This window comes from Haemaphysalis longicornis, unplaced genomic scaffold (genome assembly GCF_048455015.1).
Source record: "Haemaphysalis longicornis isolate Haplotype H1 unplaced genomic scaffold, Haemaphysalis longicornis Haplotype H1 scaffold_3, whole genome shotgun sequence".
In the NCBI taxonomy this organism is placed as follows: domain Eukaryota; kingdom Metazoa; phylum Arthropoda; class Arachnida; order Ixodida; family Ixodidae; genus Haemaphysalis; species Haemaphysalis longicornis.
This window is the reverse complement of record NW_027526335.1, coordinates 227,470,263-227,482,864: the sequence shown is the minus strand read 5'-3', so window position 1 is coordinate 227,482,864 and position 12,602 is coordinate 227,470,263. Positions and strand designations below refer to the sequence as shown.

Here is a 12,602-nt window from a genome sequence, read left to right as displayed (position 1 = left end):
CACTTGCTCGAGCTTGTCAACCGCCCAGTCGACGAGCCGCTCCTCGCAACAAAAGTGGGCTCTGCGGAAGGCACTACCGATGCATAAGTTCAGTGGCATGCAGGCGGCGAATGCGGCAGATACGCGTACTCACGGAGTGTCATTCGACCCCGGACCTCGTCCCCGAGTTCTGCGGTATAAAGGCGAATGGTGCGCGTCCTTTTGGAAGAACGCCTGCCAGTTCAGTCGCCTAGAGGAAAGTAGGACCAAGTGCCCTACTTTCGACGGGCAAAGCGCACAAGCGCTTGTGCCCGTCGCCCCCTTCTGTCCTTGTCCGTCTTCTGCGCTACACCGAGTCATGAATTACCACTAGCAACTAGCCCAAGGCGAAACTCTACTAAGCTAAATTTTCTTGGTTTTTTTAACTTCCGGGCGGTCACCCCCAAACTTGGCCAATCTCCCTAAGTAGGTGTGCTTGGCTTGACTAACGTGCGCTGCAGGCGCTGGGCGGTCGGCGCGAGGCGTGCACGCAGGAGCGCTCGGCATTTCCTTTGTTTTTCTTAACTCCCGGGTGGTTGCCGCGAGGCACGCACTTAAGTGCGCTTGGCATTTGCTTGGTATTTTTAACTGGCGACACGAAAAATAACGATTTGCTCAAGAGCTTCGCTGTCAGAGCGACATTGCATGTTGGATAAAAACAGTCTGTGGACTGACCAGGGGGGACTCAAGAAGCTTTGCGAAAGCATTGATTGTAAGTTAATTGAACGTGCAATTCAGCGTCGGGACTCCTGCTTCTAAGTGCAGCACCTGAGTCGGGGCGTAACTGGGCAGGGCTAGGCAGCAGCGCAATGCTTGTTGTTCAAGCTTCACCAATAAGACGAGCTTATATGTCGCAGCACCAGAGAACAAAACGCATCAAGATTCTAAGGTTAGGCGAACATACACGCTGCATATCCTAAGGACCGTATCACCCCTCAGACCTGTTCACTTGTAGCCAAGACCCCTTAGTGGAGCTACATCACGGGAGACGTTCGCTGCTGGGGTTCAAAGTGTAAGCACCTCTTCAAAAAACTGCCATATATGACTCCAATGTATTTTAGCGAATCCAACTCACGAATGGATTGTCGGTGATACGATTACAAAATTAAAATTGGGTGTGTAAGGGGGAACACGAGAATGCCACACCTATTCATATCTGAAGAAAATTTCAAGGCGTCGAGCCCCAATTCCAGGGCGTGGAAATATGACTTAAGAGAACGCTACAAGGAATGAATCTCTTGAGAAGAAGAGAAAAAGGCAATATCATCTGCATAAACATATGTTTGTAAATTTGAGTGAATAGGTATGGATCTAAAAAGACAATAAAAAACGGACCCAAGGGAGACTCCACGCGTCTGCTTATGCTGGGATCAGACGTAGCCACATTGATAACAAAAGAACTCTCTGTTTCCTAGAAAAGCATCTACCCCTGCTGTGATATACTCAGGGAACGGACAACGAACTAGGAGATCTAGGAGGCTGCCATATTCAGTGTCGTTAGCTTTTGAGATGTCAAGGGCGACCAAAGTTGCGATATGCTTATTCCGCCGGGCCCAGTGGATGCGAGTTTCCAGGACTATATGCGCCCACCAGATGGAGAAGCCTTCTCTAAAACCAATTTGTACGAAGTTTAGTACGTTCTTGACACTCAGAAACTTGTTGATCCGGGGAAGCGAAATGCGCTCAATCTCTTTAACACGTGTTATGTTAGCGCTATTGGCATAGTTTTATCAATTGTATATCCAAGCTCAGGCCTCTTCAGAAGAGGCAAAACTTGACCAAGTGCCATTCATAAAGTATCCACACGTTTTTACGTGAAGTATTAACTACATTAAACTACATTACCAAATTAAACATTAAAATGAATAACTAAGGCCAAGTTGGGACCCCGGATCCGAACAATGAGGCAGAGATAATTAGAAGAATAAGAATGGGGTGGAGTGCATACGGTAGACATTCTCAGATAACGAATGGCAGCCTAACATTGTTCCTGAAGAAGGAAGTATATGACAGCTGCATCTTACCGGTACTCACCTTCCGGGGCAGAAACGTGGGGACTCACTAAGAGGGTTCAACTCAAACTGAGAGCAACTCAGCAGCGCAATGGAGCGGAAGATGATAGGTGTAACATGAAGGGACAAGAAGAGAGCGGAGTGGGTCAGGGGACAAACGTGTTTTAAGGACATATTAGTAGAAATCAAGAAGAATAAATGGACGTGGGCAGGGCATGTAATGCGAAGGCAAGATAACCGTGGGTCATTAAGGGTCACGGAGTGGATCCCTACAGAAGGCAAGCGTTGCACGGGGTGACAGAACTTTAGATGGGCAGATGAGATCAAGACGTTTGCGGGGATAATTTGGCCGCGGTTAGCACAGGACCGGGATAATTGGAGATAACTGGGAGAGGCCTTTGCCCTGCAGTGGGCGTAGTTAGGCTGGTGGTGGTGATGATGATGATGATTAACTACATTTAGAAGATCCGCCTGAGCTTCGTTGTACAATAATTTAATCATCGCCGTGGAAACAGCATCTGGACAAGGCGCACACGCTGGGAAACAAGAAATTACTCTGTCTAGTTCGCCTATAGCGATCTCTCCAAAGTCAGTTGGGTCTCCATTTCAATGGGTTGTCGGAAGACTCATCATGGCAAACTGCAGCTGCAGGTGACAATAACTGTTCTCTAGGAAGTCAGCGGTTTCTTCTGGCGTATGAGTCAGTGAGGGTGAGTTAGGAGATGGGGAACATGATTTCCTAGACCAGATAAATCTGAATAATGGTTGTCTTCGACATGGCTGCGACAGGGCTGAAGATCGGCAAATATTAAAGGCGTCCTTCGCACGTATTACAGTTCACTTAAAGGTTGCGCTGCAGAACTTCAAATTAATCCTGTTAGCCGGACTCTGATTCTGGAGAAGCTGCTGCCAAGCGGCTTTTTGATGTCGGAAGTCCCTAGTACATTCCTCATAGAACGAAGGGCTACCTCAGTTGCTGTGGACTGATGAGACGGTGAATTTTCATTTAAGTATAGACTCCTTAAGAACTGTGACAACGCTTTCATACCTGTAGTTTTGCTCAGTACGTGGAAAAGCAGAGATTGCTCCGAAAAGAATTTAGTAATACTTACAGATGAATGTAACGTGTACCGTGGTATTTTCGCAGTGCTAAAAATTTCAAAAAGCATAGAGATATTGTCACTACTCGTCTCGCAATCAGGTGTTGACCACGAGGGTACGAGCCCTTATGTCGCAAAAGTAAGGTCTATGACAGACCAAGACTAAATGTGGCGTTCACCGCATTTCGGCAGTGTGGGTAATTTTCCCCTTCCCATTCCCACAGACGCTTCCTTGAGGTGTCTGTCAAAATTCCCAAGATACGTTATGCGAGTTGAAATCCCAGCCACAATCTCAGCTTTCTGACACACCGAAACGGCTGAATTTAAAGGCATCGCTTCGGTAACTTTATAGGGGAAGTACACGTGAATAAACAAAAACGGCGGCATCCGGAAACAAGCAAATCAATACCAAGGATCTCACATTCTGAGAACAAGTAGTAAAAAGTCTTACACATATTACGTCAGACGTTATTAGATCCTAATATAAGTAAACTGCCACCGCGACCTTGACCATTCAGGTTCTGTAATTATAGGACATAAAAACAGTGCCGCAGTCCAACCGAGTATCTTGTAGAAGAATGATTTCAGGGGAAACTTCAGCAGTTAAAGAATAAATGTCCGAAGAAGAGGAACAAATCGAGCGGCAATTCCAGTTTAACTCTTTGAGAGAAGCCATGATTAGTTGATGTTGGTCTCTGGTTAGGATGTACCCTGGTGTGTTGTCACGTAACTGGGCTTTTCTTGCTAACGTTGTCTTCCTCGTCCGTCCAGCACTTTTGCACTGCACCTTCTCTTGGTAGCTAACTGTCGCGTCAAGTAACTCTACCGCGCCACTGCCCTGCAGGGCGTCTCTCTCTCTCTCTTTCCCTCTCCTACACGCAGGCACGCACGAGGCAAGGCAATTCATAACGCATATCGAAGAAGTAAGACCAAGACGCCGACCACAAGTTATTTCGAGTTTAAAAGAAATAAACGTTTCGGCCTCCACGCGGGAGCCTTGGATACCATAAAATCTTGACGAGCGCCCTTGCCTAGCACTGGGATACCACATCGCACACAATCAACTGGTCTGCTGCACGTGTCTCCGCAAAAGGAAGGAATGCTACCTCACGCCTGCTACTGGAATCACTTCACATACAGACGACGGAACACACGCTGAATAGAAACGCCAGAAATCTGCTGCCAGTCTACGCAAGTTGCCTGCGCACTGTTGTGAAACGCACTTAAGGCGATTATTTCCCTTCAAGATTTTATTGTGACCAAGGCTTCCGTGCAGAAGACGAAACGTTAATTTCTTTTAAACTTGAAATAACTTGTGGTCGGCGTCCTGCTCTTTCTTCAAAACGCATCCCGACCAGACAGGCTTCTGTCATACCATTGACTTCAAATAACGCATAACGCAATCCATCTTAAACGAAGTGTGCACAGAGTATGAATAGGTTGCCGGTCCAAGTCTTTCAATTACCTGGAATCCTCGCTGCAATTTTGAACATATATTTAAAATTTGCACACGAGTGGAAAGTAGAACGTTCCTTTTGGTTGCAGAAAACGGCATTTCCAGAATAATTATGCGTAAATTAGTCTGCATAGTGTATGTGTTAGTATATCATCGCCAGTCTGAGGTGATAACGTGCTGCGTGGGGGCTCAGCTCATTATTATCTAATTTAATTAACCAAATGATATTGTGTATTTTCCGAAGATTTCTTTTAAAATCAAATTTTAAGCTGACATCTTGCTTTGTGTTCAATGTCAAGTTTACGGGAATATTCCACAGGGTGCCATTAAGATGGAAGCGCAGAGAATGCATATCGCCAAACACGTTCCGTAAATAATTTCGAGAATATAGTCGTAAAACTGCTCACACGGACAGGAACGGGGAAAGGAAGAGAAATAACGATTACAGACTCACAACACTGACTCCTGTGTCTTCTTTTCCCTGTCCCGTCCGTATGCGCAGTTTTACGTCTTACTAAGAAGAACCGACTGGTCAAAGAACATGCTTTACTGAACCTCAAAAAACTTCCGATAAATTTCAGCTTAGTTGAATTCATTTCAAGTGGCCCAATTTCAAGCAACAGCTACGGCGTGTATTTCTGCAAAGTTATTTCACTAAGACGAGCGTTCAGTTAAAACCCTGTGTGATTTTGCTGTGCACTGAAACGTTTAGGCTACTTCTGACGCGACATTGATGGGGTTGTGTGACGCTCACGCGAGCTGACCAACCGCACGAGCCCACTGCGTGAGACAAGACGTGCAGAATCTAAAGGCATCGCTTCGGTAACTTTATAGGGGAAGTACGCTTGCATCAACAAGAAACGGCGGCATCCGGAAACAAGCAAATCAATACCAAGGATATTACATTCTGAGAACAAGTAGTCAAAAGTCTTAAACGTATTACGTCAGAGGTTATTAAATACTAATATAAGTAAACTGCCACCGCGATCTTGACGCTCACGCGAGCTGACCAACCGCACGAGGCCACTACGTGAAGCAAGACGTGCAGATGTCGGGAACATCTTGATGAATCACGGCATTTGTAACATCAAAGGCAACCACTTCGTCTGAAGTGGAAGCCAGTGGTCTCCGACGACAGGTTTCAGGAGAGAAGCTCTTTCCACAGGCGGCGCCGTCTTGACGACCGCAGCTGCCGCAGCTGCCCGAGCTCAGAAAGCAAGGCAGGCGCTGTGTGCTGCCAACGTGGTGGGTATCGGTACATCCGGAACGCCGAGAAGTCGCGTTATCGCTGTTCGTTTTCTTTTCACCTTGCCGGCTTCAAGTATAAATAGTGGTGAACCCTGTTTATGCGCCAGGTCGTTCGCTGATTTCGACCTCGGAACATCGCGGCACCGCCAGCTGTTGCTGATGTGGAGTGTTTGGATAAACGATGGTGGTGTTTTGCAATGTGTCTGACGCAATAATATTGGCAACATTCTTCATCACGAATGGCTGTTACAAACTGCAAGCGTTATTTTGTGCTGTAGACGCGCCAGCTACTTCCAGAATGAAGCGGTGCTAGCGGGACACGGAGCGCTCGTACAGTTGCGCTGCCACGTTTTCCAAATAACAGTACCACTACAACAGTACCTATTGCTGAACCGTAGCCTCATTTATTACCTGCTCAGTGGGAAAAACTGCGCCGTTCACTTTCGTGGCGCCCCAATACTAGAATCTTCTGTATTGACGAGGGCGTGGCCAACATTCGTCTTCACGTTTAGAAACAGGGATTGTTTGTAGGGAAAGATTGTCAAGGCCCTTCGCAAACGTATAATAGGCACGCACTGTAGAAAAAGGTTGATGGAAACAAGCGTTGAAGGGTTACTACCGTTCAATTTAAAAGATATCTACAAAGTAACGCGGCCAGAGATGAAACGAGCGACTGGGTGGTATGACGCAGGAACCGGACGACGGTAGTTTTTAAAGAGGTATCTTTTTCCTGCTTCCTTGTTTGGTCGTAAATAATTTACAAACGCGAACATTTTGTGTCTGTCCAACTGTGCGCCGCTCAATTTAGACAAGAATGTTCCTGATGACCTCGCTCACTAGTTGCTGAATGGCCCGCTGGGAATGAATGGGCGAGGGGAAGAGGACGGCACCGTGGGAATAAGGCGAAGTAGAGGAGAGAGAGGGGAAGGCTGGGAGGGGGAAAATTGTAGCGACAGGAGGAAGGAAAAGGGATAGCGGGTTATTTAGATAAAAAGGGAGCGGAGAAAGAGAGCAGGACGAAAAAAGCGTAGAGGGGAGGGTGTTGTCGTGGACGGATAAGGAGGCGGATATAAAAGAGATGTAGTGGAGTCAGAAGATGGATAATGGGCGATGGTGAGAAGAGGGGTGGATACGAGAGGAGGGGAGAGGAATTCTGGAAAGACGGTACGGCGTGCAGTGCTGTGCTTTTGAAAAAATCTCTTGCAAAAAAGTACAGAGAGTTGGGGAGGGTGAGGGAAATAGTAGAGAGATCGGAAAACATTGCTTGGGTGAAAGGGAGATGTAGGAATGACGTAGGGCTGGGGAAAGTGGAGGAAATGTAGTTAGACTATGCGAGGAGGGGGAGGGGAGGGGATGAGCGCTGTAAAGGCAGCTAAAAAAATTGGCCTCAATCCACGCTGTGAAGGTGGTTGGAAAGCAAAGCTGTAAAGGACAGGCACAGCAAGTGCCCATGCGACGTCAGTTGAATTCACGGACGTGGCTCTACAAAGAGTGAAACCAGACATTCCGCCAGCCCTTACCTAGAATTCGCGGGGGCGGCGTTCCGAACACTGTCAGAACCTAGAGATTTCACTCTCAGAAGCTCGAGTATTGTTGACGGACTTGGATGGAAAACTTTGGCAAAACGTAGGAAAGTATTGAGGTTAAACTTTTTATTTAACATTCTAAGCGATAAGACAGGAATTAACAAAAACATTTATGTAAAAGAACCTCATTACATCACTACTAGACGAGATAACCCAACAAAAATTAGACAGTATCAGTGCCGCATTGATGTCTTTAAATACTCATTTTTTCCTAAAACGATCGAAGATTGGAATGCTCTACCCAGTGAAGTAGTTGCCGCATCTGATGTACACACAGCCATCGAGGATTTTGTGATGTAACATGTAACAGTTGTGTATTATGCTCCCCCAATGTATTTCTAAGTGATGTTGCCCTTTTATGTATTGCCCTTTTTCTGTGATTGCTTTATGCATGAAGATTGTAACCCCCCTACAATAATGCCATATCGGCGCTGTCGGTATATGTAATAAATAAAAAATTCCCCCGCATTTCCCCGAGGGGGAGAATGTGAAAGTGCGAATGCACGGTTGTCGGCCCGCTTGCGGCGCTTGTGCTCGGCCCCCGCAGCCCACCGCCTCGCCGCCTTCTCTTCCATCTCTTCCATCGGGTTTGTAGTATCACGTGTACACCACGCAGTTATCAAGCCGCTATAACGCCGCTGAGTCGCCAACGCACGCCGCTGACGACGTAGTTTGAATGCGTTAAAGATATAAGGCGCGTCAACACTGATATCACCGTCGCGTCCGTGGCTTGATCGGTAGAGCGTCGCGCTGCGGCCGCAAAGTCCGCGGATCGAAACCTGGCGCCGGATGCTGTTTCTTTATAGAGGAGCACTGCGGACGCCGACGCCGCCGCCGGCGGTGGATGGTTTGGGGTCGCTTATAAAGTGTATTAATAAACACAGCCGCAGCGTCGGTTACGGCCGGGCTAGAGAGGCGAACATCGCCGCTCTAGCCCGGTCGTGCGCCACCAGAAAGAAAACGGAGAGGAGGGTCTTTCGAAGGTGACACAGCGGAACGTAGCCATCCTGATGTGCTAGCTCGCGGCTACACCACCGCGCAACACAACCGCTGACCCCAAAACTATTCGGCGTGTGAGTATAGTGATTCCCATTTATACCTATTAAACTTGTCAGTATACTAAGTTTGAGAATGGCGAGTAAGCTGAGGGAACCTTCATAATCGCTATTCATCTGAACCAGTTGCTTTTCTCGCCTTTTGTAATACCTGTCCAAACATACCCGAATTAATAATCACCAATTTAGAAAACGGAGCCCCTTTCGTGGCAAGCAGTGCGCAAAAGATAGCGTTTATCTAGCAGCCAAATGTGGTGTCTACATTTTTTTAACGCCCTGCAAACGAATTCTTCACGTATGTTTGCCGTACGACCACTTCATTCCGTCGGGTCCGGGTTGGGCAGGAGGAGCTGTCAAACAAGTTAATCAAGCCGTGCGAAGGAAGCGCGCGGTGTGCGCGAAGCTGCACCGAAAAAGACCCAAAACAACCGTCGCTGAAGCAGTCGACAAATCTGACGGAATGGATCCCGCCGTCGCGCCCGCCGGGGTGAGCAGGCTCCGGCGCGCGAGGAACGTTGGGTAATGAGGCCCATTCGCCGGGACATCGACACTATGCTCCGTGAATGAGCGTCATGAAGCACCCGTCGAAGAGAGCGAAGTCGGCGCTCCTCTTTAGCTTACTCCGTGGTCGCCTCCAAAAAGCGACCTCCCCATCGTCAGCCGCGTTGGGAGTTTCGTGTGGCGCACGCCACAACGAAACCGTTGTCTCTTAGAGGTTGTGTAAGATGCATGCTGTGCTTACTGGGGGCGACCTAGCTCGTACTCCAGCGTAGGCCACTACGCTAGGTCCCGGCGTGTCAACCACGCGGGCTCCCGTACCTACGGCAGCCCAGCCAGGTTTGCCTATACGAGAGCACACCAGACAGAAGCACAGCCGTTTATTTGGCAACTCCCAAAGCACGCGAGCACAAAGCTCGACGGCGTTAACGAATCACACCATTCTGGTCGTGATCGCGAATGGGAGGCAGGCATTCTCGGCGCGCGCCAATTTTAACCTAAGATACAAGGTCCGCCGTCGTCATCGTTCCGGCGCAGTCACCTTGACCGGACCTCCGCCCAGAGTCTCCTCTGTTTTCCGCGCGCGCATGATCGAGCAGCCAGAGCGCCTATGCCACGCACGGGTCGGTGGTGCCATCTCTCGGGAGCACCGACGAACCGGTGGTCCGCCAGACTGGAGCGCCGGACAGTCTCTCCCCGAATCGCGGGTCGCGGTTCTCCACGATTCCCACAAGGTAGAAAGCTTCGCTTTGAAAGGGAAAAGTGCGGAGAGACGGATCAAAAGGGCTCGTGTTTTGTACTGCAAGCTTGCGTAGGCCCGCAAAAAGTCGCATTTAAACGTATTTATTCTGAAGTTGGAACTACGCGTATGCCCCAAAACATACAATTTTTTATTTATTTCTTTCCACAATTGCAATGGTTGGGTGGACTGTATGTTGCATCAATTAGAGTGGATGCGAAGCTCGCCTCACAATCTGAGAATTTTGTGTTCCCTTTCATCCACCTGAGGAGCACCGACAAGGAAAGCCAAAAAGCCTAAATGTGTTAGCGCAGCATGCTACGGGTGTTCTGCCAGCTTTACATTCGGCGGCTCCATCTTGAGCGTCACCTCGAGCCAAAGCCTGAGGTCGTCACTTTTAGCACAACAAATCACGCTTGGTTCTTCCAGCACGCGCGGTTACAATGTTCTTCGCCTCCAACCGCATACTGAGAGAGGGAAGCCGGAAAGCAGTCGTAAAGCAGGACGGCGTTTATTCCGAGTGCTTTCCAAGCAGCGAACATAACCATCGAACTCCGATGACGAGGATGGTCGCTCGGAGGCCAGTGATGGATAGAGTGCTTAGACACAATGCGGAGTGACAACTCAAGCAATCAGGGTCAAGACAATGCTCCCATATATATATATATATATATATATATATATATATATATATATATATATATATATATATATTGTTTGATTGAAGGATGGATTGAGATTGGAAGTTTATTTGGCAGAATGGCGTACATGGTGCCGAGGCTAAAGGCGACGTAAATGTCGCTTTACTTGACCTCTGGCTGCCAGTGACACTGGCAGCAAGGACAGCGTTTCAAGCTTGGAAACGTTTCACATAAAAAAAGAAAAAGAAAGAAAAGAAAGCAAATAAAAAAACCGGAAGAATATATATATATATATATATATATATATATATATATATATATATATATATATATATATATATATATATATACAGAAACATAGGTCGGCAGTCTACAATGCCAAAGGAGGCATAGGGGTGTGGTTAGGCTCTATTTTTTACTACGGTTAATGAAGTTAAGATTTTTTTAAATATAAGGAAGAAAGAAAGAAAGAAAAACACGCGCCCAGAGTGGGGACCGAACCCACGCCTTTCGATAAGATCTCGAATGCCTTACCAATTCGGCTATCTGGGCGACTGTGTTCTCCTTCACTTTCTGGGCTATTTATATTTACTAGAAGTGTATCTGACGCTTGAGGGTGGTAGCCAGCGCCACTCTGACTACACGGGGAGAAGGGGACCTTCTTTTCAACCCCCGGGGTGTGACTCCAACGTCTACAGCCTGTCATGAGCGGGTAACTGGCGGGAAGCCCTCTTATGCTACCTAGGCATCAAGGCTGCCAGAACCGAGACCCTCGCAAGGCTTTCGCAGAATAATATAGTAGGGAAATGTGGGGCTCGTTAAGGAAATACAGAAACATAGGTCGGCAGTCTACAACGACAAAGGAGGCATAGGGGTGTGGTTAGGCTCTATTTTTCTTTCTTTCTTCCTTATATTTAAAAAAATCTTAACTTCATTAACCGTAGTGAAAAATAGAGCCTAACCACACCCCTATGCCTCCTTTGGCGTTTTAGACTGCCGACCTATGTTTCTGTATTTCCTTAACGAGCCCCACATTTCCTTACTATATATATATATATATATATATTTATATATATATATATATATATATATATATATATATATATAGCAGAACAGAGAGATACGGGACGAGGGACTCAGTAAAGATACATATCAAGACGACTGCAACCTTGATATATATATATATATATATATATATATGTATATATTGTTACGAGGATAGAAGAGGGAACACAACGTATTCACACTATTCCAGTATTTACTGTAGATAGCACAGCAAGCCGGAATCTGACGTGATTTTCGTCTTCTTTCCCGAGCACAAAAACGACCCTCATCGTCGTCGTCGTCATTCACGACACCGACGGGTAACAATGTATACTGGAGGTCGTGGATTCGGATCCCACCCGGCGGGCATTTTTTTACCACTTTATTTCCGATTGAAAAAATTTTTCAACGGTATCTATTTCCTACCGTATTCCCCCATTTGCTTTCCGAGGTTTTTTTTTGACTGCCAACCCTTATTCTGTCTTCATTCACCGAGCCCCTCATTTCCGATTTCTGATTCGCTACATGCATAGCGAGGTCCTCTGTTCTGGAAGTCTTGGTGCCAAAGTTAGCTTAAGAGGGTTCAACGCTGGTTGACCACTCTCGACATGTCGTAGACACTCGAGTCACGGCCCCGGCTTAAAAAGAAGGTCCCCTTAACCCCGAGTATTCCGAGTGGCGCTGGCTACCACCCCCAAGTACAGGAAACAAAAATATACCTTAACATAAATACCCAAGAAAGTGATGGGGAAAGAGCTCCGCCAGTAGCGTAGTGGTCATCACACCAGACCGGTATTCTGGAGGTCTTGGGTTAGGAACCCACCTGGCGGGCATTTTTTCTCCACTTTCTTTCTTTCTTTCCAAATTCCTTATCAGTTTCAATGACCTACCACATGCTCCCCTTTGCTTTCCGAGGTTTTCTTGACTGACAACTCTTATTTCTGTCTTATGTCAACGAGCCCCTCATTTCCTATTCTGATTTGATATATATATATATATATATATATATATATATATATATATATATATATATATATATATATATATATATATATATATATATATATATATATATATATATGTAGGACAGAAAATAAGGGTTGGCAGTCAAGAAACACTCGGAAAGCAAAGGGGAGGTTGTGGTGGGTCATAGTAAGAGATTAAGAATTTTTTGAGTCGAAAAGAAAGTGGTGAAAAAATTCCCG

At 46.7% G+C, this 12,602-nt stretch overlaps 1 long non-coding RNA gene across 2 annotated transcripts in view; it reads left to right on the top strand.

Moving 5' to 3' along the window:
• The window catches only part of LOC144176029 (uncharacterized), a 776,463-nt gene that overhangs the window by 515,588 nt on the left and 248,273 nt on the right, over positions 1-12,602 (top strand). The gene's annotated exons all lie outside the window — the stretch shown is intronic.